Source organism: Poecilia reticulata, linkage group LG22, assembly GCF_000633615.1.
Source record: "Poecilia reticulata strain Guanapo linkage group LG22, Guppy_female_1.0+MT, whole genome shotgun sequence".
Taxonomy (NCBI): Eukaryota; Metazoa; Chordata; class Actinopteri; order Cyprinodontiformes; family Poeciliidae; genus Poecilia; species Poecilia reticulata.
The window spans coordinates 8068450-8094887 of NC_024352.1; the positions used below are offsets into that span (position 1 = coordinate 8068450).

General features: G+C 40.3%; 1 long non-coding RNA gene across 1 annotated transcript in view; it reads left to right on the forward strand.

The window, feature by feature from the left end:
- The first annotated feature begins 21132 nt into the window (after positions 1–21132).
- Positions 21133–26438, forward strand: part of LOC103458394 (uncharacterized) — a 9468-nt gene continuing 4162 nt past the window's right edge. The window contains exon 1 of the long non-coding RNA XR_532575.1: positions 21133–21202. This is a non-coding gene — a long non-coding RNA (uncharacterized LOC103458394). The remainder of the gene's footprint in view (positions 21203–26438) is intronic.

Sequence of the window (26438 nt, forward strand, 5' to 3'; positions counted from 1 at the left end):
CAATATCTGTGACATCGGTACTCTCATCTATTGCAATTGAAAATGCGATAAATGACTTGATTTTCTCTTTCAGTTGGCTGCTCAAGTCACTTGAGAGTTCTGTCACCCGATCTGCGACAGTGTTCCTTGTTAGACTAATRTTGGCAAAAGCAGGTCGCTTTTCAGGGCACACGACTTCTGCAGCCTTCAGCATGCATGGTTTTACAAACTCCCCATCAGAAAATGGCTTAGATGCCTGCACCAGCTCGTTGGCAATAATGTAGCTGGCTCTTGCAGCCTCATCAGAAATATCGCGGCTGCGTGTAAAAGTAGACTGCTGTTTCTTCAGACCACCGACCAATTTGTTTATCTCGTCTTTCCTTATTTGTCCTTCCAAGTGGTCATACTTTTCTTTATGATGAGTCTCATAGTGGCGACGAATATTAAACTCTTTGAACACTGCAACTTGCTGATTACATACCAAGCACACTGGTTTTGAGTTCACTTCCGTGAATAAATACTTCTCAGTCCATTTTTCCTGGAAAACTCTGCATTCCGTGTCCACTTTTCTTTTTTTTGACAGTGCCATTTTGGGAAGGGYGTGTTGACCGATAACTTGTTTAGTAGTGGTGAATGGTGAAGTAAGATTGCCGGTTTACTTTTACTTGGACGCATCACGTTGCGAATGTTTACATCCTGTGACTAATTTGTATCAGTGCCGCATGCTGGACGTGAGCGCTTTTACACATTTACTGCCCTCTAGCGACCGGAGGGAGCATTTGGTTTGTATTTATTTTAAAAAATCACAATTTTTGATAGAAATGAGCTAGAGACTCCCTTATTTTTTTGACATACTCAGAAATTTATGCCGGGCCGGATTAAATCATCCAATGGGCCGGGTCCGGCCCGCGGGCCGTATGTTTGACATGCCTGCCTTAAGGGGACATGGAGAAAGAAAAAAAAAAAGGAAAGAAATCCCGACTTATTATCTCGAGATCCCGAGAAACTAAGTCGAGATCTCGAGATCCCAACTTATTATCTCAAGATCCCAACTTATCTCGAGATCCCGACTTTTTTTTCTCGAGATCCCGAGAAACTAAGTTGAGATCTCGAGATCCCNTCGAGATCCCGACTTATTATCTCGAAAGTCGGGATCTCGAGATAATAAGTCGGGATCTCGAGATCTCGACTTAGTTTCTCGGGATCTCGAGAAAAAAAAGTCGGGATCTCGAGATAAGAAGTCGGGATTTTTTTCCTTTTTTTTTTTCTCCATGTCCCCTTAGGGGCTCCGTACGTTACTGATCCTGGAGCCGAGCAGGAAAGTTAACGGGGCATCAAACTCGATTGTTCAAAAACCGCTTTATGACTTTCACTCGACCTCTCCTTGACAGACGTTTGCACAATGCAAGGCAGAGGAACGCTCACTCTTGATTTTAATCTTTGGTTCAGCTTTAATACCTTGTGGCAAACAAATTTCACTTTTAAACTACTTCACATATAATTATAATAGTTCACATTGTTATTGACTTATCCAAGGGCCCAACCTAACGACACGCCCTGATGTGTCATAGCGTAGTTTGACTCAACTACGCCTTCCTCTGTTTATAGATAAGGTAACTGACGTTATGCATACACCACTTCAGAATAATAAAATAAAACTGTGGTGATTAAACATGGTTATTTCTTTTTTTTTATATATATATTGGTTTGTAGAGTGACTGACACGGTAAGCCCTGCTTTTACCTTTAACCTGAATGGGATGGATCCGAACTGGTTTATGGCATTAAAACAAAAAATGTTTTAATGCCGCATAAACAGTGCATAAAACACGCCTGTTCGCACATCAACACTGGTGTGGAAAGAAAGTGCATGAAAAAAACGACTTTCCGTGCAACAATTATAACAATATTGACATCAATATTGTTATAAATTGTTGGTACTTTTCTTGCTAATAACTTGAAAAGCCCACAATGGTCCCTGAAATAACTTGAAACTGACAAAAGTAATAATCAATAAAAGATTTGCTGAAAATTAACCAATGAAAATTAGACACTGCTTTTGAGATTTAGTGCAACAAAATCATTTTAAAACTCAAACTAATGACAGAGGACTGTAAAAAAAAAAAAAAGATGGTACTTGAAACTTAATATTTTGTTGTGCAACTTTATGAGGGAATCAAATGATTTTTGGAGCTATTGAGCCTTCTGGTCCTATCCATGGGTATTTGGCCCTCTCTACTTGGCTATATTTCAAAAGCAATGTCTTTGGTTGGTTACAATTTAGCAAATTTTTATTCATTATTACTTTTGTAAGTTATTTCAGTGACCGTTGTGGGTTTTCGGTCATTAACGGAGGGTCACCAACAACTTTGTCCGTAATAACTGAATGTAACTGAATGTTTATGCGTTAGCGTCAAACTTCTGCAAACGTTCAACTAATGGACACGCTCTCTGACATTGTCCAAAACATAACGGCACACTGTTCCTCCTTTGATGACTATGAGCTGGGCATGTTTTTATCTTTAGTCACAATTGTACATGTGTTTGGTGAATGTCCTTTGGTGAAGGAGGATAATAAGTCCTCTTATTGAGAGGACTTATTATCCTCGCAATAAGTCTAAACGTGAGACTTATTGAGAGGATAACTCCATAGCAACGAAACTTTGAGAGTAAAATAAACAAAAAGCCTGAAGCGCGAAAGGCTTTTTGATGCTGCCAAATTGTGGCACCGGTTGAACAAATGACCCACGTGAAACAAAACAACTGATAACTTTTTAGTTTTCAGTTCTGTAATACCCTTTGGCACTTTAGCGACACAGGAGCATATACTGAAGGCAGCGTGGGGCGGATGTGCTTTACCCAGAGCTAATTTGATACATTAAGGGTCTAGAAATAAAACCCTGAACCTTCTGACTGCAGTGTGATCGCTCATCTTCACCATACAAGGAAGCCTTCCATAGGTTTCTAGGTTGCTACAGTAGGATTTTCAAAACTTTAGGTGTTTTTCAAGATTGTTTTTTTCTTCAGCTGATCCGATTTTAGCTTTATCCGTCTTTCCATCGACCCTGACCACCTTAAAGGCCCTACCACGTCTCCACAGAGCGGTTATAATTATTTAGAGACTCAGATTTATTCTCATTGCTAGTTAGGAGACATCTCAAGGCAATTGCTCATACTGAATTTTACTTCAGAGGATAAGAGGAATGAATACAAGTTTACGCCAGTTTTCTGATTTTAATAAATTACTATTAACACATTCTGAAGAGCATCTATGACACATAAAATCCCAACTTACATGCAGGTTTGTGTTTGAATTCTGACAAAATGTGGAAAAGTTTGACGGGGTGTGAATACTTTTGCACGCCACAGTTAAAAGCCAATCAAGGAAGGTGAAACTAAACTGAGTGGATAATTACTGGCTGTCATGTGACGGCAGAAACTTTAGCAGCTGATTGAAGAGGGGTAATATATCTGTCACTGCAACAACAAACGCTAGTGATTTTAAGTTTTAGAAGTACAACAGAGAGAAAAAAAAAATCTAATTCAATTCAGATGCACACTAGAGAACCAGCCACCAGGCCCAGGCTGCCGCCCCGTTGCTTTGCTTCAAAGCAGTGCAGAAAGTTGACACGTGATTGCATAATCACGATGATGTCAGCGGTCTGTGGGTTTTACGTAAATCAGAATCTGATGTTTGGTTCTTCACACCCAACTCCAGGTTGACTTGTGGCTTTCTCTGTTTGGACAAGAAAACTGCTGTTACTCAACAGCTTGTAAATTTTATGTGTGTGTGTGTGTGTGTGTGCGCGCGTGCGTGCGTGCGTGTGTGTGTGTGTCGGGGTGTGTGTGTGTTGGATAGGTTTGTTATGGTTACTTTTATGATTAGCCTTTACTACACACACACACACACGCACACGCCCACCCATACGTGCACACACACACACACATACAGGCACACCTTCAAAATGCAGCTGATCCCTGCTTTGATGGACTTTTAAAAGATAGCAAAGCAATGAAATCCCATGGGAACCAAACAGAAATATGTTTGGTTGCTCGACTTGTTTTGCAAATAGAAAAGTCTCGCTTTGTGTTCTGCTTTGTTGATCCTCTCTGAAGGATCAATGGGACGCAGCAGATTGGGCAGAACACGTTGAACAAAACGTCCCGTATTTTAAGGGATAAACCAAAAATGACCTTTTGACGGGAGGAAAATACTAATAAATGGACACAGCAGAAAACCAACAGACCGAAGCAAAAAAAACAAAAATGAAAAACACGCAACAGAAATTTATTTTCATGCCGATATCATTGACGGAATCTGGATTGTCTGTAAAAAGGCACGATGACCACAAGTCTTCGGATACACGGTCATCCACCTCAGTTAGAGTTCATCATGCTGACAGATTTTACATGATTGAGATTTATTAGGATGATTATCTAAAGTCCTTGGATTAAGAGGATAACCTCGTAATTCTTTTTACGGGATGACGACGCAGAGAACCTCTGGACTCTGGAGATTAATCATTGTGGAGGTCTGCCTCAGCCACCCAGGTAGCTGGGTGGAGCGTGGTTTGTTGTCTGGTTTAGGATTAGGAGGAAGGTTCTACCCGTGCCCTTAATCCGGCCAGGCTTCATAAAACTGCTGTTTTATAATGACATCTTACAGAAATCATCTCTGCTCTCCCCTCAAATTAAGCAAGCTTAACGGGGACGTTTCATGTTCTGCATCACCAGTCGACTACAGCATCTTCCTAAACCTCGACCACATGAAAGCATCAGACCTTTTAGAGTTTTCCTGCAAGGGGAAGCCGCTTAACGCATCTCAGCGGTTAAAAAAAGCTGCCTTAAAGGTGCATTATGCAATTTTATTTAAAAAAACACATCTTTTTGTTAAACATGTCACCATCTTGTGACGGTATGGTATGAGACAGATAACATGTGAAAAGATCGATGTCCTCCGCCTCCTTCCTGAGCTTCCAGTGCTGTCTGAAGAAATGCAACGCTCCTAATCAAAAACAACAGATCATAGACAGGTGAAGGGTATTAATGCTGTCAATCATCCCTGTGTACTTCCTGTTGAACGTGCTAATGGGTTAGAAACAGCCTTCCGTTACAGAAAAGGCAGTTATGTGGATTTAAGAATGCTGGGATACTAACTTTGTTTTCAAACTTTTATATTATTTGCATGGACTGAGAATGCTAGATTGGGTTTACACAAATGTTTTATTTATGGCCTGTTGTGTACATTTATCTGGACAATGAGTATTCTGAGTATTGAAATGTAGCCCCAATAAAAACAAACTGCTGATTCATTTCTTGCACGCTGTTTGGAAGGTGGGAGGAATACTTTATCAGACGCTACCTTGTTTTTGAGCTTCAGCTCAAGCCAGTTGGGTGATGCAGAAGGACAACGATCCAAAGCACACCAGTGTGTCCAACATGTTAAACCTTCCTAAGGAATGTCAAAGGAGGGGATACTTTCTCACAGCGCTGTAGAGATTCACCACATGCATCAGGATATTCACTTCCATCTCGTCTGGAAGGGAAGACGTTGACGACACCGCGGGTCGTATGCGTTTGGATTCGGAGAAGTTGCTAAAAGAGTGGTGCACATGCCTCCAGCTGTGAATAATCCATCCCGTTACCCAACCAATGGACAATAGCTGGTGAAAGCAGGGATTTAGCCGTTTCCCATAGGCCATCTTTAAGCCGGGTTCGGATGCTTGGCCTGGCTCTGTCTGATGGCACAGCGCATGCCATGAATCCTCATCAGTCAGCATGCTCAGCTGGGGAATGTACCATGCGACCGCTCCGTCAGAATAATCTCTCTGCTGCCATCTATTCTGAGTCGAATCTTACTCTTATCTCTGTCAAAAAAAAACAAAAAAACCTTCTGTTGTAGCAGAAGGTCTCGGTGCAGTATATCTAATGCATACCACCGGAAATAGAACATGGAAAATTAAAATATACAGTTGTAATGCTACTTGACATGCTATCAGAGAGTGCCATTTATGTTCCTTGGTTCTGATTGGCTGAAGCCCCAAGAACATTGAAAAAGCCTGTATGTCTTCCAGTGTGTGTGTCAACATGTATTTGGTATTTGAGCTATTAAAATAGGCAGTTTTAGAGCGTTTTTAGAAGGATTCCAAAGTTTTTGCAGATATTAGCTAACTGTGGTCCCTAACCCTGATAGGGCTCCGCTGTATTTGGATGTTCAGAAAATTATCTCCATGTTTTGTTAGCTACGAGTCTCTCAAGCAGGGGTCACCAACTCCAGTCCTCAAGGGCTACCATCCTGCAACTTTTAGATTCACCTCTGCTCCAAAATGTCTGAATTCCCTCACCAGCATTCATTCCTCTCTGCAATAAGCTGGAAACAAGCAGTTTATTTGATCCAGGTGTGTTTGAGCAAAGACGCATCTAAAAGTTGCAGGATGGTAGCCCTGGAGGACTGGAGTTGGTGACCCCTGCTCTAAAGCATCCAACAGGGTGTGAAAAATCTTTAGTGCGCCACCCAAAAAGTTACTTTTCCCAACAAAACCATCTAAATCTATACTTAAAACTTTTACATCCTTCTGTCACAGCTTCATTGTGCCAAGACGTGACCTGAAATGCCTCCGTTTTGACTTGCCGTGAGACAATCGTATCAAGGTTTCATTACTGACCACACCAAAAGGAGGGAGGAAAAATAATCAGCAGATTTTTGGGTGAAGGCTGGCGGACAGATGAATGACTTGTACAAGAGTTTCCACCATCTTTCAGGCTTTACACTTCTTCTCTTTCATGGCTGTTTAGTTTGTCCTCGCTGTGTTTTTACGTTCCAGTCACATCTTTCAAACACACGCAAACTGTGAAGTAAAATCTGTGAATTTACACAGGTCCCATCGGGACCTCTAAGCGGCTGCAGAGGAAACGAAACATGTTTCACTGATTATTATTGTTTAATGTAGTGTCGGACTTATAATTACATAATAGAAAATGTGCTAGGTCTTTGAATTTGCTCTGATATTTGTGGTGTGTGGAAATTATCAGAAGTTGAGGCGAGTTCGTGCTGTGGGCATTTGAGTGGCCTGTTTGATTTTCATGTGTGTGTGTGTGTTTTTTTTTTAAGTTGATGAGAGCTGCAGTGTAATCGGATACACGGATATAGATCACAGTCCGTGATGGAAACAAACGGTGGCAGTTCATGCATGAATGGGCTCTCTGGGTGAGTCCAACCTTCCAACTGCTTCCCCCCCTTAAACCGCTAAAGTTTAGGGACGACATCATTTCTTGAAATGTACAAAAAAGCCGGTTGAGCGTTTCTTAATGTAGCGCCCCGCCAATCTGAGTAAAGAACGAGAAGGAGTCGCAAAATAGCACGGGGACCAGGCGATGGAGAACAACCACACCCTGATGTCCAGATTTTCCAAAACAAGCAGAGGAGTTTTCTGAATGCATGAGGGCGCAGAAAAGCAATAGGAAAATTGTTTAAGGCAAAACTGATGAGCACTCAATAATCAATCTGATGCAGGTCTGCAGAGGACAAAACTTTGGTAAGAAATTGACATGTGGTCATTGTCGGCGCAAATTTCAGAATAACTCTGCGCTTTTTAATCGTTTATCTAAACTGCTCTTTGACATTCACTGAGTGTATAAGATGGCACTTCAAGGGCATTAAGTCGCAGCATTGTGTTCAAGAGTTCAAATTTGATCACAGATTTTCTCTAATCCAGACGGATCAAAATTCTGCATACAGGAAAAAAAAAAATTTAATAACTCTTTTCTTACTCTGCTTAATGGCTTTGATTCCTTTGGGACTCTTCAAATTTCTTTTCAGACAAAAAGAAAAATGTTCTTATAAAACTCGCTCTTGCTTTTAGCTCTTATTTCAATAGCTTTTTTTATTGAGTCAAATCTCTTAGTTGCCTGTTTTGTTGCCTTGTTTGTTTTATTAAAACAGGCGTCTCTCAATGAGACAACCTGTATAAATAAAGATAATAAATCAACAAAAGGCTCAAATGTATACATACACCCACACTGATACTCTGCGTCACGTGAACGGAGTGTTGTGGAGTTTCTCAAACCTCAGACAACAGGAGCAGACAATGGGCTGCGTGAGCGACGTACTACTCGGTTCATTTGGATTACTGAATGCTACACAGGTGAGTAAACAGGTGAGGATCAGCAGGTTAAACCGTGAGTACGCTTCCCTCGCTCAAAACAGAACAAAACGGCGAGAGAAAGAGGGTGGATAAGATTTCTGTTGCTCTCCTGGAAGATGAACGAAATCCTCATTTTCATTACAACAAACACAACCATCACAGGATCGACGCCCCTTCCTTCCCCAACAAGGGAGACCCCTGTGCATTTTTTATGCCACATTTGGACAGAGTTCATGTTTTGGAGTGTCTACATCAAAAATCTTGATCTCAGTCACAGAAAAAATGTGGAGTTAGCTAAGCCAAAAAAAAACTACTCAAAATTGATTATTATTATTATTATTATAGAAAATAGTAATTATTTTTGAAATCTCTTACTGATTTAAACACTAAAAATGTAAGGAAAAAATTTTGTTGTTTTATACACTTCGGGTAAATATGTGATTGAAATTTCTTATTCAACGGAAGAGAATAGTGAGATACTGGAATACTCACAACGGGACATAATTCATTCACTTCTTATGAAAGGTTTCACATGCTGGTTGCAAAATATGTATGTGCTTTTTTTCTTCCAACAAATAGTCAAAAGATGGCAAACATTCATCAACCTGGTCACATGTGTAGCCATTTGTCTGGCATTGCATCGTTTTGAGGGACGTTGTTCTCCTTTCATCTCCCTGAGTTATTCTTAGCTGGTCTCAACATGAACGCCCAACAATAATCCCTCCACGTCTACACCCTCACAAACGGTGGGAATGTTGCTGCAGCATGGAGGGAATCCTGTGGCTGAAAAATGTTTTTTTTTTTTTTAATCTTTTTCGTTCCTTGTAACTTGACACATTTTTGTCAGTACAAAGTTGCAATATTGCTTCCCATGGTTGCAAAGCCGTCCAGAATCTGAGCTGGCACACATGTTCGCCTTGGGTCTCTAGTAGCATAGCTCTCGGAGCTCGTTCAAAACAAACCCCCCTCTTTCACATCCGCACACTTGCACTTAGAGATACGTGTGTGCAAACGGCTGAGGTTCGACTCATAGGCTCGGACGCAGCTGGGGATCGTCAGGACTCCAAACACGGCTGCAGACAGAGTTGATAACCCAGGTCGAGTAAGAAAAAACAAAAACAGGCATTTTTTTGCGAATTCAAAACATGCATTTAACCCACTGAGCTACGGTAAACCATTGTCATTAAGGCCCATTTAGTGCTGGGACCTGGCGGGGGTTCAACTATTTAACCAGAAAAAAAAAATTCAAGTGAATAAACACTGTGGTAAGCTGCAATTTCCTTAGCGACTGGTAATTGTTTATGAGGGTGGTTGTGTCCACTGCTATGGCAACCAAAAGTTCCCCAATAACAGGAAACGAAGAGGCTGAATGATTCTGAGATCATTTCCTCAGAGAGACAAAGCAGAAAATGCACCTTTAAGTCACACATATTTTCAGATCATGTTGGCTGAAATCGTACCTTATCGTCTCAGAACCGCGAACTTCCATGTGTTTCGTTAGGATTTGATGTGATATACCAACAGAAAGCAGGACGCGCTTGTAATCGTGAAGTAACACAAAAATGACACGTAGCTTTCATTATTGTCTGCATAAAAATGTAGGAAGCACTGCATCCATTTGTCTTCAGCACCCCAGAAACAAAACAGAACCCCAGTTCACAGCAATTACGGCTGAAATTGTTGCCCATTTCCCTCAATTTTAGTTTTCCACTAAATGGACCGTTCTGCCCGTTGAACAAAACCAAAAAGTTTAATTACCTCATCTGGCCAATCCAAGTAGGGCACACAAACCGCAAACAGGACTTCTTATTCCTTTCTTCCACTTCTCGCTTCTCTTTCACTAAGGTCAAATATGTTCACCGAACAGCTGGTTTTACAATGAGATCAAGTTACACACAGACGGACTTTAATTAATACTGTCATAATTTCATCTAGCGGTATGAGACAGACACTGTGTTAGTCTGTCTCATAAAACCCAAATGAAATACATTTCAAAGCTGCAAAGTCACAGATAATGGTGTGAAAAAAACCGACGTGGAAGAAAGACAGCTGTGTCGTCAGCTGGAAGAAAGGGCAGAAAAAGAAAAGTGAAATAAAAAAAAATGCAAAGGCCTCAGCTGAATCAGTTCTTTCATTGCCAGGCAGAAGTTAAGTAAGAGAGGAAGGACAGTATAGAAAAGGACTGGGAAACATGCAGTCGAGAACGACTGAACTGGTCATTTTCACGCAGATAGTTGTTAGAAAACCGACTGATAACTTCACAGGTCATACTGTGTGTTTTCAGTTCCTTATAACAGAAACGTCACAGGAGAGAAGGAGGATGTGAAACCTTTGGTAACCAAGTCTGGTGTGAGAGTTCATGATGGTTGGCACTCTGGGCACCCCAAGGTCTGATCAGGAACCTGGGAAACAAGACCTGATTGTTAATTCGCTTGTTAATTCGTTGAGTCTATAATGTCTGTGGGATGAGAAAACATTCCTCATTATCTCTGGTGCCTCGTAGTTGTGGTATGACAAGACGAAACACGAGTACAAAACGATCTACTTTGTTTAAAATGTTCATAGTCAGGGGTAAACCTCACAATTGTCTTGTGGCCTTTTAATTTATTCAGCATGTTCAAGCTAAAGTAGGCTAGCTTTACGCAACTAACAAAACTGCGTTCTTGGTTGGAAACAAAGCCCGAAAACACCTGCTAAAGTGTAGCATCAACATAAAAACAACCTGATTATAGAGAGACAATCTTCTAAAATGATCAAGACAAAAAAAAACAAAAAAGAAGCAGGCTGCCGTGGGATATAAAACACAGAATCTCGTCACAAACATCTGGTTTTGCAAGCTGCCGACTCAGTTTTATCTCAGAGCTTTAAGGTTTCCTGCGTTTGCGTCTTTCATTGTTCCTCCTGAACATGTGCTGCTGAGGATCGCGTTTCAGTCTCAATCATGCAGTTTGTGTGTTGACAGCGATTCTGAGGGTGATGAACTGCATTCTTCCTCCCTATCGACATCCTCCGTCAGCCGCTTCCCGCGATGCCCCCTGAACTCACCGCAGCTTCCTACCGTACAGCTCTAAGCCCGTTTCTTTTCTCACATTAAAGCTGCAGCTCCTCTTACCTCTGATTTATGGTGTGAGGTTGCTTTTGTGGCATCTCGTTAGCTATATAGTACCTGCATGCTGGGTCAAATTAGGGAGTGTTTTAATAATAATAAAAAAAAAAAAGGCCTGAATTTAATTTCCCCAGAAACAGCTGAGGCAGGACTTTGCCTTGAACCAAACCGCAGCGCAGATCCCTTCAGCAGATCAGGAATGTGGAACAAGGCTGCATGTTTAATAGGGTTTAATCAAGTAGTTTTATTTGCAGCTCACGGTGCATTGTTCGTTGTTTTAAAAGCACCCCATGTATCGAAGGAAAAATGTTGCAATAATAACAGCAATCACCGAAACCTTTAGCTGAACATTTAGCTACTGGACGGCGAAACGAGACGAGAAGCAGAGCTATCACACCTAATCCCATAGAGGACCTGATATAACCTCACCATAGATTCTCAGTTGGATTTAGGTCTGGACTTTGGCTAGGACTTTCTACGAAAACACTCTTTGATCTGCAGCAGGGCTAAAAGTGAACGACATGTTGGCGTCGGAACAATGATGTTACGTTTGATAAATAACCAAACAGTTCACTGTCAAACCTAGATAATGGTAATTCTATCCAGATGCTGGGAAAGGCCTGAAATTCATCACTTCATTCTATCTTTGGTTGGAAAAAGTTGCAACTAGCTGCTTGTAGCAAATACGTAAAACGACTGGAGGGGTGCAACCTGCATCGCCGTCCCAAGAGTGACAAGAAAACAGGAGTTTTCAAGTGAAAATGCAGTCAGCTCGAACACGTGCAGCAGCGCGGGTTGAACACCTACGCTTTGTTTTATTTGGACTGGATATCTTTATTGATGAGAATCAGCATCAATAAAGATACTAATACTATTTCAGTTTTCACCATGCTAATTAGCTACTCTCAGTTGTGAAAACATTTGGTCCACCTTGCTGCTACGGCATTGCATCAAAACAACTGTCTGAAAGGTTAAAAAAAAAAAAAACATAAATAAAAGGAAAAATCCTTCCATCTGCACAGCACTATAGAGCCAACCCAAAAAGATGACGAACAAAAGTCAACAAAACAAAACCTAATCAGAGCCACTGCAACATGCTGCAACGATAATCAGCGCAATTCTTCAGAGAATTAGACCTGCTTGTCTCGCGAAGTGCTTTGAGATTACATTTGTTGTAAATTAATGCTCGGTAAACAAACTTGAATTATGTTTGATGTTCATTTTCCTGTGTAAGTGTGTTTACTTTGCCGAGAGTTTTATCCTCGCCTCTTAAGGCAAAACATAATCTGGGTAATTAGGATAATCACGTAAATTCTGCACTGTGTTTTTACCAGGTTGCTCCTGTTGGTCTTTAGGTTTGTCCCAACGTTCTGTTTAGGCAAGAACCCGACTATAAAAAATCCCACTAAATGTCTGTAAACCAGCTGAGATATTTCAGGGGAAGCAGCTTCTAGAGGGAGTGTTGGAATATGTTCTCATCTTATCTTGTCTTTGACTTATTTTGTGTTATGTGTTCATGTTTTCCAATTTACTTTGAAAGTTCTGTATCCTATCACTTTGTTTATGTGCATGCTGTACTGCTGTTGTCCACTGGGGGCAATGAGAGCGAGTTCTTGTGTGTAGGCAGCACTGTTCTAACCAAGAGAAGAAGTTATCACCTGAACGTTAGCAATAAACGCGGACACAGCTATTTAACGAAAAGAAGTGTGGTTCGTTGTGAATATGAGTACTGAACAAGAAAACGCGACAGGGAGTAATGATCCTAGTATTAAGGTTCTCTCAAATAATGATTCAACTGGAAGGAGGAAACACCATAAAAAGGCCTGCCGGTTCCGAAGTCGACTCTCCTCTTCCACAGACTCTTAACAGAACCGCGCAGTGGTTTCCATTTGAGTCCTTTAAAAGTTTCACGGTCGGCTGCGATCTCATCGGAGGCTGCACTTTAAGCCCGAGCACCGTTAAAGATCACGGCCCCCAAACTGCTTTCAAAGGTTGCTTTTCTTTTTTCTTTTTTTTTTTTTTTTATCCCGTAAATGTCACATGAATCCCACTTCAGATCAATCACCGGTCTAATGATTCGCAAAGTGCCTGAGATCACATGTCGGCCCTCTGCCTCTCCTCGTGTGGCCTTTCAGGGCGCAGCAGCGGAGGAGAGACCGTAAAATTTTACTGTTAAGCACTCATGAAAAGGACAACAAACTGAAACGTCAAAGTTTCGTCATCATGGCTGTGTCGTATCAATTACTGGCGCTTTGCAAAAGTATTCGCACACCATTGGATTATTATTATTATTATTAATAATAATAATAATAATATTATTATTTTAACAGGATTTTATGTAAGAAGCACCTATTTGAAATGGGAAAATAGGCATTGACAGTTTTCAACATTTTCCAAAAATAAGTGCCTCATCGCTGGGGGGCGCTCATGATCCCAGACATTGTGACCCCACAACTGCAGAGTAAGAGACAGTAACAGCGAGTTAGCCATACAGTAGCTGCGCTGATGCAGAGAGCGAGAAAGACGTGGTTTTGGGTTGTACTTTAACGGTTTCTCCCTTTGCTGTTAAGCACCGCACGAAATTAATAATATCTACATGTCTAAGTTTGATTGAGATCACGGAATTATTCTGAGGCGGCGGCGCGATGCTTAGGCATCACATGTTAAAGAATAGTCTTTTTGCCCTCCAGCATTGTACGCATGCGCGAAAATCCTTATGTAAACAATAACATGCAGGGGTCTAGATTTGTAAATCCGATTATAATTAAGTCGGTGCCTCACCAGCTATGAACCTCACCGCACGTCACTTATATATATATATATATATATATTATAAACTTTAAATTTAAAATCTAGCTAATTGGATTTAGAGTCGGACTTTGACTGCAAAGCTTTAAAAAGATATGTGTATGGTAACACAATCCTGCCAATACTAAGTTTACCTTCATTACACATGGGCCAGAAAGTTTGATTTTGGTGTCACTATCATGGAGTGACTGATGTTTATGGACAGCCAACCGATGGTCTTCTGGTGAGAAAACATTTCGTTTAAGAGTGTTGGAAAAAGGTGTCAAAGTTTAAAGGGTTTGAATCATTTTTTTGAGCGCCATAAGTACATGGCAAAGAAGGATTGGAAACGTCTGCACACCTGATGTGCTTATACACATTAACACCCGTCTGTGATGGTTTAGAAAAACAAGCCTTTCATTCATCCACTCAGTTTTTCTTTTCTTCTTCTTCTTGTAAAGTTCCTCATTTTTCACACACACAAAATTCCTGGTGTATTTTATGAACCGGTCGTAATGATTTATCCCAGAATTTCTCGACTACCAGAACTTTGAAAGTTTCTCAGCTGCACCGATGCATGATATTTATGCCTCAGCCCTGCTGGAAAACCAATCAGCATCTCCTTTTTGCAGAGCCCAATGCCAGGGAACATCACGTTCCACTTGAGGTTCATGTTAATCATGCCGTGTTCCTGTCTGTTTGACTGTATTTCCATAAGGTCTTATGAGTTTCTGCCAAACTGCAGAATATACTGTAGAGCACCCGGTGAAATGGCAACCGAAGTGAAGATGTTTTATTGTAAAAACAAAAAGTGATGAAAATATGATAATGCTTTTATATTGCGAGAGGAGATCAGGTCTATTATAGTGATCCTTAGAGGGAAATTCCACAACAATCTATGGAAGCCTAAAAACTAACCTTTCTTGTTTTTTTTCCCTTTCTTGTCAAGTGATTTTGTGGTCTTATGTTTAGATCTACTGTTTCTCTCATTGATCCATTTCAAGCCAGTAAACGGGGACAGTGTGTGAGCTGTGTGTGGCTTTACGCATATCATGTACATATGGACAGTCCCGCTGCATTAAAAAAAAAAACAAACAAGAAAAATGTCCTCTGGCGTGTTTATTCTTGCCATCTGAGCCCAGATTCAGAGCTTTTAGCCTGACGTTGACCAGACCTGGAACGCTCTGCCGCCCTGAAGCCGTTTAGATGAAAACAGACGTGATTTCGAATCTCTGCTCCTGATTTTAATAACCGTCCTGCGGCTTTGTGTGGTTCGGTTTAAGCTGCTCAGAGACACCCCTGTGTGGGCTGTATATCAGAGAGGGATCTGGATGTTGCATTGCAAAAGAAGACCATATGGGAGGATGTGCTCAACCTCATAGTTTTCCAGGAAAGTTTTAATATAAATGTGTGCTCATTCTCATAGCTAACACACGCAGAGCTGGGAATGGAAACTACCGAGGTTAGTCTCTGCTAACAGTTGCTGGGGAGAAAAAAAAAAAACAAAAAGCAGGAGGTGCAAAATATTGTCTTAAAAGCTTTTAAAAGGCTGTTTTTCCTTATTTGTTTAGGTAAACATAGTGAATTGTACTTTTACACTTGCTACAATATACCAAAGTCCATTCTGCTTGACAAGCATGTGTCCAGTGTTACTTTGAACTTGGTGGGTCGTTTTGGAAAAGGTACACTCAGTTTCATATCGTGCGTACGGGAGCGTGTCGGGTTTGATTTGTCGGGTTTGATTGTAACTAAATCCAAGAATGTTCCGCTAACTGAGAACTGAACGTCAGCTCTGTTCATTGAGTGTGGAATTATTTGGTTCGTCTTAAAACAAGTCCAATCACAAAACGGAGGGATCAACCTTAACGGATTCTTGTCTACACTGGCTGATTATACAACATTGGATAATCCCATCACTCTGCAGCAGTACAAATCTGGATTAGTTCTACCTACACAGGTCATTAATTCCAATACCTTCAAGTTGCCGGAGCACTCTTACTTTCACTACTCATATTTAATAATTAATGGTCGCGTTTAGGCGATTCAAGAATTTTCCAAACCAAATTTCTTCCATGTCTGTGATGGTTCTTGAAGAGATTTTAACCCAATTTTAGTCATTTTAGCAATTTCCTTTGATGTTTTCCTAGCTGCTAAAAGCTGATAATTTGACTCTTCAGAAACAGATTGACATCTTTTCCTGGACGACTGGACGCATCTTGTTTGAGAAATGAGAAAATACTCACCAAATAGATTCAGTCAAAATCGGAGAGATACAGATTAGAAACGTTTGCGTAGTCTCAGTTTGTGTTCCCAAGAGGAAGATCATTGGAGGCGCACCACTTCGTTCATTTCCTGTGTAGGTGATCATTGGCCTCTTTTTTTTTTTTATAGCTGTCCATTGCAAATGTAGTGGTGGTTTAAAGGTTAATAAAATACAATTTGAATAAACCACCTCTCAAACAAGTGATTTTCTTTAACCTACAGGAAAAACTGATCTGGATTTACACTAAGCAAAGATGCCAAGAGTGTTTTATCCCCCATTGATGACCTTTAACAGAACCTCAAATAACAAAAACTGTGAACTGTACCTTTAACTTTTCTGCTGGTTTCCTTGGAAATCTGCATGTGACTTTATCCCATCCTGACTTCAATGCACATTAAATGAAGCTTGTCAAGGAAGAATGTTGTCGTATCTGGAATTTTGAATTCATCTTTTACTTTTACTATTTATTTTAGTGAAATGTGAGGGGAACATTCATCAATTTTCCACACCTGCAAAAACCTTTGCAACATCGGGACAAAATAACACTCATCTTCAGCAGTGTGGGGTTAGAAGGAATGACAGGATTCCAGCAAATTGGGGATAGATACTATAAAATTATATAAACAAATCTGGTACATTTTGCAAAAAAGAAAAAAAGATGTATAGACAAAGTCTGTTGTAATAGTGGCATATGGGGAGGGGGGGAATAAAAATCCTTTAGTTACTTTGACTTATAATGAATAACATCTGAATCTGAATGCAGAAAGAAGTGGAAAAACACCCAAATTACACCAAAGAAGTTTTAGTTTTAGATAGAAACACAACAAAAACAGAACATTAAGCATTCATATATACGTATATAATCTGACCATTATGGTGATTCTGGTGAGTCTTACTCATCACATGCTGTGGAAGCAAGTTCCCTGCATGTTACTTTGATGGATTTTCACAGTAGGCAACTTTCTTTCCAGTTGGCGGGAGCTCTAAAAAATCTTGCGGCTTCCCCTGATCATTTTCTACTCAGTCCAAATAAAATATAGGTTCTAGTGGTCGGGGGATTTTTATTTTTTTACTTTTTGCACCGCTTTTTGGCAACCTCAACAAACATGGTGAGCCACAGACCAGCGCTATTAAATGAATTAATTATTTCTGCTTTGTTTCCGTGAATACTTTTGACATGAGAGCTTCCAGAGCGACTGAGATCCCTTATTGTCCTCCAGCACCTTTCAGGAAACGGAGTCGTCTCTTCATGCTAATTCGTTTCACTGTAACGGGAAGGAGCATGCCCCCAAATCATAACAAAAAAAAAAAAAAATCAAAGACATTCAAAATAACTTGGAATGCTTTTCGTCTGAGAAGCCCGCGTTTCCATGGGAACTACCTCCAGATAACACAAACAGGCCCCGATTAGCCGTCCGGGCAAGAGCGGAGAAAATGTTTTCCCTGCTGAGGGATTCTGGAGAGTCCCTGGGGTGGGTTTCCATTATGTGGGAAAGCTTTATGACCACTGAAGAAGTCTGTGAAATAATATCAGAGCAACAGCTGGGGTATTTGCAGGCTGAGTGTTGCTGGATAACAATCTGATCTGTGCTGCTTTGTTTTTTTTTTTTTTTTCATCTGTTATGCTGTAGATTTACACCAGAAAAGGGACAGGAAATTTTTCAAGAAATGAAAATGTTTGCTAATTCCAGATTTTCTTTTCCTGTAAAAAAAAACCCCCCAAACAAATAATGATAATTCTGTACACAAATTATTCACTTCTTATTCTATTTTTCAACTTCTTTAGCTCCAAGATTATTGTTTTACAAAAAGGTACAACAGCAAGTAACATCGGAGGTTCATTGGAATAAAAAAACACCTTAAACTGAACTTAAGGGGCCCCAGAGGAAAGAGATTCAAGTACAGATGACGAAACAGATTGACGGTACATTTTAATTTATTAATTACCTAGTCATATTTACTTATAATATTTAAATTTGTTTATTTTTTTGTCGAAAAGCCTTACTTAGACATTCTGACTAGATGTTAACTGCAGACGTTGGTTCAGTCAGGATGTATTCCCATTTTGTTTTATATGAAGCCCAGAATAAGAGCCACTGCAAAAACATTAAATCTCACCAAGTATTTTTGGTCTAGTTTCTAGTGCAAATATCTTATTACATTTTAAATAAGTCAAACTAGCTTAAAGTAACATTTCAGCAAGATATATTGGCTTATTTTAAGTAAATAATTCCTTAATATTGCTGAAAACGTACTTGTTCTGTTGGCAGATAAATTAACTTACAACACGGGAAAAATGTCTTGTTATAAGTTAAATAATCTGCCATTGGAGCAAGTACTTTTTAACCAATAATGAGGAGCTATTTACTTAAAACAAGTCTCTACATATTTGCTAAAAAGTTACTTTTAAGTTAGTTTTGATTTATTTCAAGTTTTCTATGATATTTGCACTAGAAATTATAGACAAAAATATTTGGTAAGAGTTTGTGTTTTTGCAGTGTAAGACTGGTATATTATTTTAATTTTGGGTTACATAATGAACAAATATCAACTCAGTAAACATTATTAAATATTGCATCATAAAGCATGTGCAGTAGCTTTGACGCGGGGCAAAATGGGTGGTTGCCCAGGGCGACAACTTCAGGCTATGTATGGGGTTTGCATAAACACCAAATGAAAAAAAAAGACTTATTTATTTATCATTTGCCCCCTGAACAAGTGTGTTGCATTCATGCTCGTGCAAGTTGACACCGTCACGCTTTGACAAGGTAACAACTGCTTTAGACTTAAAAGTATTATTATCAGTCATACTGCGCCCATGAGGAGTTAGAAGCAAGTTATCATTTAGCTTCTTTTTATCTTTCTATCTTTAGCTCTACCAAACTGGGAAATTACTTTTTCATAGCTTGTTGTAGCGGCCGAGAATGTCCAAAGGAGTATGTGGAAATGAGACAAAGTTTATGGGTTGGAACAAGAAGTTCAGATTGTGTCCAGCTCTGGCTGGTTTAGAGACGGAGTGAACATTAAAGTGAAACTTTCTCACAAGCTGATCTTGGCCGTTGAGGCCGTAGCCGTAGTTTAAAGTTGCAAAATGTCCACTTATCTCCGCTGTGCTAATGTTGACTTTCTATCTGCCGTCTCAGCTCATTGACATTCCAACCATCTCTCATCCTCCTCCCACAAAACATCCACAAGCGACTCGTGGTATTTCACCGCTCCTCCTCGCTTGTTTTCCATCCCGGGCCTGACAGCCTCACACTGGGCCCATTGTACACACACACAGACTTTCGTTTTTTTTTTTTTTTTTACACATTCACCGGACATCCAACAATGAGGGAAGCTGCTGTGTGACGTAAAGCGGGTGTGCCCTCTGAGTCTGAATGCTGATGGACACCCTCACGCTGGAAACACAAACTGTGCAGCGTTCACAATGTGCCATCGGAGTTACAAAATCCCAAAATGACAGAACTTCTGGAACCGCATCCATAGAACAAAAATGTCGAGTCTTTTCAGAAGCATCCCTGTGGCGCTCACACAGTTTGTCTCACGTTAGGTCATTGTTTTTGTTTCTGGTCTTACTGACAGATAAGAGTTTGGTGGCGTAGGAGCTGACAGTTCCCACATTCACAGACTGTTAATCACTTAAGATTTCAGGAACTATAAATAAACTTCAACCTCGCTGAACCTGTGTAAAGCAGAGAGTGTTTTGGTTATTAAAGGCATTTTTAATGTCCATTTGGAGTGCAAATTCTCAGTTTAACAGACAACAGTCCAAAGGTGTTCATGCCGCTTTTACTTCTTTCACGTTTTGCGATGTTGCAACCAAGAAATGACTCAATGTCGGAATTTTATTATAGATGGGGCAGCTTCTAATTGTTAGACATAGGAGAAAGGATAAATGGTTTTCAACATTTTACCTTACATTTTACATGTAAGGTAAAATGTTGAAAAGTTTGGCATTCAGCTTTTCAGAAAAGACAGACTTTGACTAGGCCATTCTAACACACGAACATGCTTTGAAGTTCACTACGGGACTCTTTGTCCAACTGGAAGATGAAGAAACAGCGACCCAGTGAAGTTGTTTGCGGCGGGAAAAATGTTTCTGTGTTTCCAGTCAACCATTTTCAGATGCTCGACATTCATACCGGATTTTAGCTGAAAGCGACACCGGTGAAATGAAGAAGGGATAGCATCGCTGCTCAAATCTTGTGGCGGTTTCCATCTGTTTACAATTTCTTGCATTCTTTTTTTTTATTATTTTTTTTGCAATACAAAATTTTTCAGGAATAATTCTGAGATAAAATCAAAATGCAAATTTGGTCATTTTTACATTTATTCATCATGCAACATGTTGCAAAACAGAAGATGTCACATCTGGCAGAAATACGACTTTAGAATACCTTGTTGTTTAAAAAAAACACAAACACATTATTGTTTTGAAATAGGTAAAAACAATAATAACAATAATAAAAAGTGGATAGGACGACTCCTCTTTAAATTTCAGAACATAAAAAAACCTCCAGCCCTGTTTGGGATTAATCCAGGTCTGGTTTAAATATGGATCAAACCTTTGATTCATTTAACATAATTAAAGAGTCATGACTTTAAAAAAAGGTAGCTGATTCTAATTTCAGATGAGTAAAAAAGAATAACCTAGCATAAAATTTTTTTTTTTTTTTTACCGACAATATTTCAATAATTCTCAGCCCATTTCTTTTTTATTTTTTTACTTTCTTTCATTTTGAGGACGAGGCTTTCTTTATTTATAATGGCAGTCTTATCTAACCCAACAAACTACGACACAATTAGAAGATTTGTTCTTCGCTAAAATTGCTTAAAACCCCTCCAGACCTTTCTGTCTCCACGTCCTGCTTCATCAGCCGCTCAGCTTTCCACTCTGAACTCTGCTGGGACATAAGATCAGGTAAAAACCCCGTTTGTCGGGTTGGAAAAGAGACCGCCATGTTGAATTGTCAGTGTGTGTCTTCCACAGAATGTAAGAAATAAAACAAAGAGGGAAATTTGTTTGTTGTGTATGTTGATACTGATCAATCTGTGCTAATTATTGAAAGCTAACGCTAGCTACGCTAGCAGTCACAACTCAGCAGAAACATTGACAAAGCTCAGCGTTGACTGGGAGTATTTTATACTACGTTTTTATTGTTTAGTTGTTTTTATTTAGTTTAGTTTTGTTATTTTCATTAAATTATCAGTCAGTAAAAACCCTATTAGACATGAAGAGGCTGTCAAAATGTACGGCTGTTTTTGGCACAGTTTACATCGTTGCTTCGCTCCAAGAAAAACCAGTTGGGGCCGTTCTGTATGGTTTGTTGAGTTCTCTCTGTGCGTACGTAGATTATCTCTTCTGTCAGTTCTCAAACATTTTCTGCTGTGAAGCCTTGCGGAGGAAAAACTCTTCTCTGCCCTGCCTTATCAGCAATAAAGTAGGGTTACATTTTGTTGCAGTTAAGGAGTAAAAGAACAAAATCAATATTAGTTAATACAATATCTACCAGGTGTTTTTTGTCCTCCTGATCGTCTCTTTTCGTCATTGCCCCATATTATTGGTTGAGACCCACAGCCCAACCCTACTGTGTAAAATTATCCCATCATTGACGTAAGACTTGTTTGGAAAAAATAAATGATGAGATGTTTTTCCCTTTTGCAATTTCGAGTGTGTCTTGCTCAAAAAGTAGCGTAGGTTGGAAATCTTTCTTTCTGCTCAATCGGTTTGGCTGAATAACACTGAAGTAACAGCAACCTGGCATATGTACGGAATCAGCTATAGGTAGGTAGTGGAAAGCTGCAGCACAAAAAGGGAAAAAACAGGAAAAGCTGACAAAGGAGGGGAAAGAGTCGGCGTAGATCGGCGGTCCGCTGTTCCGTGTGATTGGGTTCACAGCTGCTTCCTGTCTGTCTGATGGGCGTGGATGGATGTTATATAACTGATCTAACATCAGTGAACTCCTGAAGGCGCTTTGTCTCTGCATTTCCTTCAGAGACGTCTGAAGAAAGGAGACTCCGACGACAGCAACGCATCTTCCTGCAGACTATACTTTCACTCTGCTCCTTTTCTTCATCACTTCCCAACAAAATAACTGAACCGACTTGCAGCCGAATCGGCCCTGTCGCTTGAATCTCGTTGATGCGTGCTCTGTTTTAGCGACAAGTAAAAATAATAAAAAATAAAACCTGACCCCGTCGACTTTGACCCACCAGCCAAGAAAAAAGCGAGGTAGCCTCATGCCGGATAAGGACTTCCAGGCATTTTGTAGACTGTCGGTTAAAAGTGGAGCTCCCTTCAATGAAAGCATGATATATATTTAAAAAATCCCTTCATCGTGGGCTGGTCGGGCCCTGAGGGAGAGAGGTGGGAGCCAGGGATTCAGAGGCGGAGGTGGAGGGAGGGAAGGGTTGGTTGGCTTCCCGCCCCGGCAGTGGCAGCTTGCCACGGCTTCATGTCTCTCCGCTGCCGTTCTCCTCGATTTAAAACAGCAGACGGGCCCACCTGTGTCGGCTGGTGGTTGACGTGGGGCTGCTCTGGGCTAGAGCCGGAAAAGCCGCCTCCCGGGTTAGGTAGGCCGCCAGGGCAGCACGGAGGTTGTGGGGTTCGGGTGCCCTGCTCTTTTGTTAAAAACGATGCCGCTGCATCCAGGTCCACGTTTGGAAATCGGGCTCATCATCTGGTCGGACATTCAGAACAAAGAGAGGCGCGATAAAACGACCGGCTCCAGACGTGAACGCGGGACAAGTTTGTTGAAAGAACGGAGATACAGAAAGCAGCCTGGGTGCATGAGGCCGTCAGTATGTTTAGCTGATTTAACACTTTACAAAGTTAAACCTTAATTTTCAAAACAATAGAAAAGGGAACATTTGTTGCATCTTAGTCATTCCTTCTTCTCCGTTTTAGGGCGCAGAAGTCGAAAAGCAGAACATGTCAACAATAAGGTGTCGTCTCCATTTTTGAGTATTCCTGAAGGATGGTGGAGAGGGGTTATGTTACGCTTCTTTCTCTGCAGTCCTGCTGACCTTACATGGCTCTCTGAGCGGCGTGTGTGTTTTTCTTCTGATTTCCCTACCTACATCGACTGTTTTCAACTATTAACAGCTGTATGGAGGCTCTGCTTTACATGTGGTTTTGAGATTTGAATAGAGTAACATCGTGAACTTGGTGGTTCCTCCTTGCTAAAGAGCTGCAGTGCATATTTGACTTTGCAGCCAAAAGAAAGCAAGAACACCTGTTGGACTTCTGAGAATAAAATAATTTTCCAAAAATGTTTATATTAGAGTTAATAGGCACCCCAAATGCTTCAGATTTGTGTTTGTTAAATGAAAAACAACTGAAAATGATGCACTTTTCTTCATCTTAATAGTGGTGTGCGGTTTTGTTTTGGTTGATTACATGCAGTCCAAATAAAAAGAGAAGATTGACGAGAAAAGGGGAAAACAAGTGGGAAAAGAAAAGCAAAAGGAAGTGTTATTGTACTGTACGCTGCACAAACACAAAGTCGTACCAAGTACTTTTGGTCCAGTTTCTAGCTCAAATATCTCAGTTCACTTGAAATATTAAAAGAAAAACTACCCTACAACTAACTTTTCAGCAAGATATGAGCTTATTTTAAGTAAATAATTCCTTAATATTGACAAAAAAAGGAGTACTAGTCCCCCTGGCAGATTATTTAGCTTATAACATGGGAACATATCTTGTTATAAGTGAAAGAATCTGCCAATAGAACAAGCATTTTTCATCAATATTAAACAATTATTGATTTCAAACAAGCTCTTACATCTTGCTGAAAAGCTGCTTGTAAGTTAGTTCTGTCTTACCCCAAATTTCTGGATAAGACTTTTGTATTTTTGCCACATAGTACATTTTTTTTTTGTGTGTGCTTATAATACAAAAACTTGTAAAGAAAACCACTACAAGTGCCGTTCAGCCTGGCCTCATGATGAGTGTAGCTGGTTCAACTTTCTCAGCTCGACCAAACTCCTGCATCTCTAGATAAAGTACAGTTCAGTCTTTTTATCGACTCACCCAGGGGGAAACTGGGCTGCCCAGCGTCGCTCTATGTTCGGTGACTCCTAAAACTTCTAAAGCTGCTGCTGACGTTACGGTCTGTTCAAACACTTTAGCTAAAAATGTGTTTAGCGCCGTTTCAGTTGAACCGCAGAGGTTTTTTTTTATTTTTTTATTTTGTAGATTTTACAAAAGGCCAACTTTGACGGCAGGACACAATCATGGTCACTGTGATGGGACTTCGGCTGAAAGGAGGGACCTGCCAAAGAAAGTGACTAACAGGTCTCCAGAGACATGTCCCGATTTCATTTTGGTGACCTGTCCCCCTCTGTATGCCTGCTTTGGTTGCGTAGCTGAAGCGTTCAGACATCTGCTGGAAATGTTGGAGTCTCTGGAAGTATGCAGGACCTATTTAGGGAATAAGACGGTGGAAATATGATTTTATGATGTGAAACAAAGTTATAATCCCCTCAGAGAAGCAAGGCACAGCAACAGAGAGGAAATTATATCATTTTTTTTATAAGGAAACCAGTTCTGCAAACTATATTAAAAAAAAAAAAACTATTAAATAATCACATGGTTTGCTGAGATTTGTTTATACTTCAGGCTAGACTAGAGTGATTCCAATTATTGCCCTTGTCCTCAGTAGCCACAAATGTGGTCAGAAGTGGACATTACAGCAGTTCAGACAAATGGCGAATTAGCCAAATCTCATGGCAACAGCTGAGTGCATGCAGAAGACGACCTCTGACCTCCTGAAGTTTAAGCTGAGCATCAGAATGGGGGAAGAAACTTAAATCCCCGTGGTCTAGGAATGTTTGTTCAGATCTGATGAGAGTTTCTTGCATAATAATCTCGTGGGTTTACAGAGAATGCTCCTAAAAAAAAAAAAAAAAAAAAAGTAAATATCGTGTCAGCGGCGGTTTTTGGGATGAAAATGTCTTGTGGGTGTCTGAGGAGAACCAGCAGACTGGTTTGAGTTGATAGAAATGCAGCAGTAGCTTTGAAAATCCACTTGTTGCAGGCAATGTGTACAGATCTCCAAATGCACCATAACAGATGGGCAGCAGCAGCAGCAGCAGAAGGCCGCGCGCCTTGGTGCCGCCATTCCTGTCACCTGAGAACAGGAAACTGGGGCTGCAGTTTACAGACTCTCCAAAATTGAAAAATGACAGACTGGAAAAACGGTACTTGGTCCGGTGCCGTCTTGATTTCAGCAGCGAGAGTCGGACGGTCAGGCGAGTATCTGAAAACACGGTCCCACCCTGCACTGCGTGTTCAGGCTGCCGCTGTAGTCTGACGCAGCGAGCTTTGCTTCAACGCCACATGAGACTGAATGACGAGCGTCACAAAATCAACCCAATCTGGATTCTTGAACAGGACCATGTGTTTACTGTAGTCCACAGTTAGCATAAATCTAACATCATTACCTTTGAATTGTGGTGGAAATAGGGCTACGACTAACACTTACTTTAGTAATCGAATAAGCTATTGATTATCCGGATTAATCGAATTTAAAAAGTTGGCACATTATGCAGATTTTTCATTTAACCACTTGAGCCTTTTTGACATTAGAAATACACGAATAGATGCAAATGCCCAATTAATTAAATTCCTTTTATAAATAAAACGTAGATTGTATTGCCTAAACTGTAATAACATACAGAATGCTGATCTGATCCTATTTTTGCATTAACCAACTAATAACTGGATAGATAAACAATGCTTAATTTTTTTTAGTCTTTATTTTATTTATTTATTTTTTTTACAGAATTTGAATTAGGTGAAGCTACAACTACCACTATCCACTATCTTAAATGGAAATAGTAAATATTTGTGGTGCAGTTTTGGATTTATTACTATTCAGAGCGTGTTGTTCTGTCAGTAATTGGTCTTTTTTTGAGTGTCCAGTTAACGATTTTGTCAAATTTGCTGGCGATTATTTCAATAATCGATTCATCGCGATTATACCTTTTCAGCCCTCGGTGGAACGGGAGATTCACATCCTGGATCTGCAGCTGACAAATCTGCTGCAACTGTGAACCTGCGTGAAGCTGACACCCCACCCACGTCAAAAAATCCAGCAAATAGTCTGAATGGTTAGTGCTCCGTTTGTGCAGGTTTGTGCCGTTAAAATTTTCGT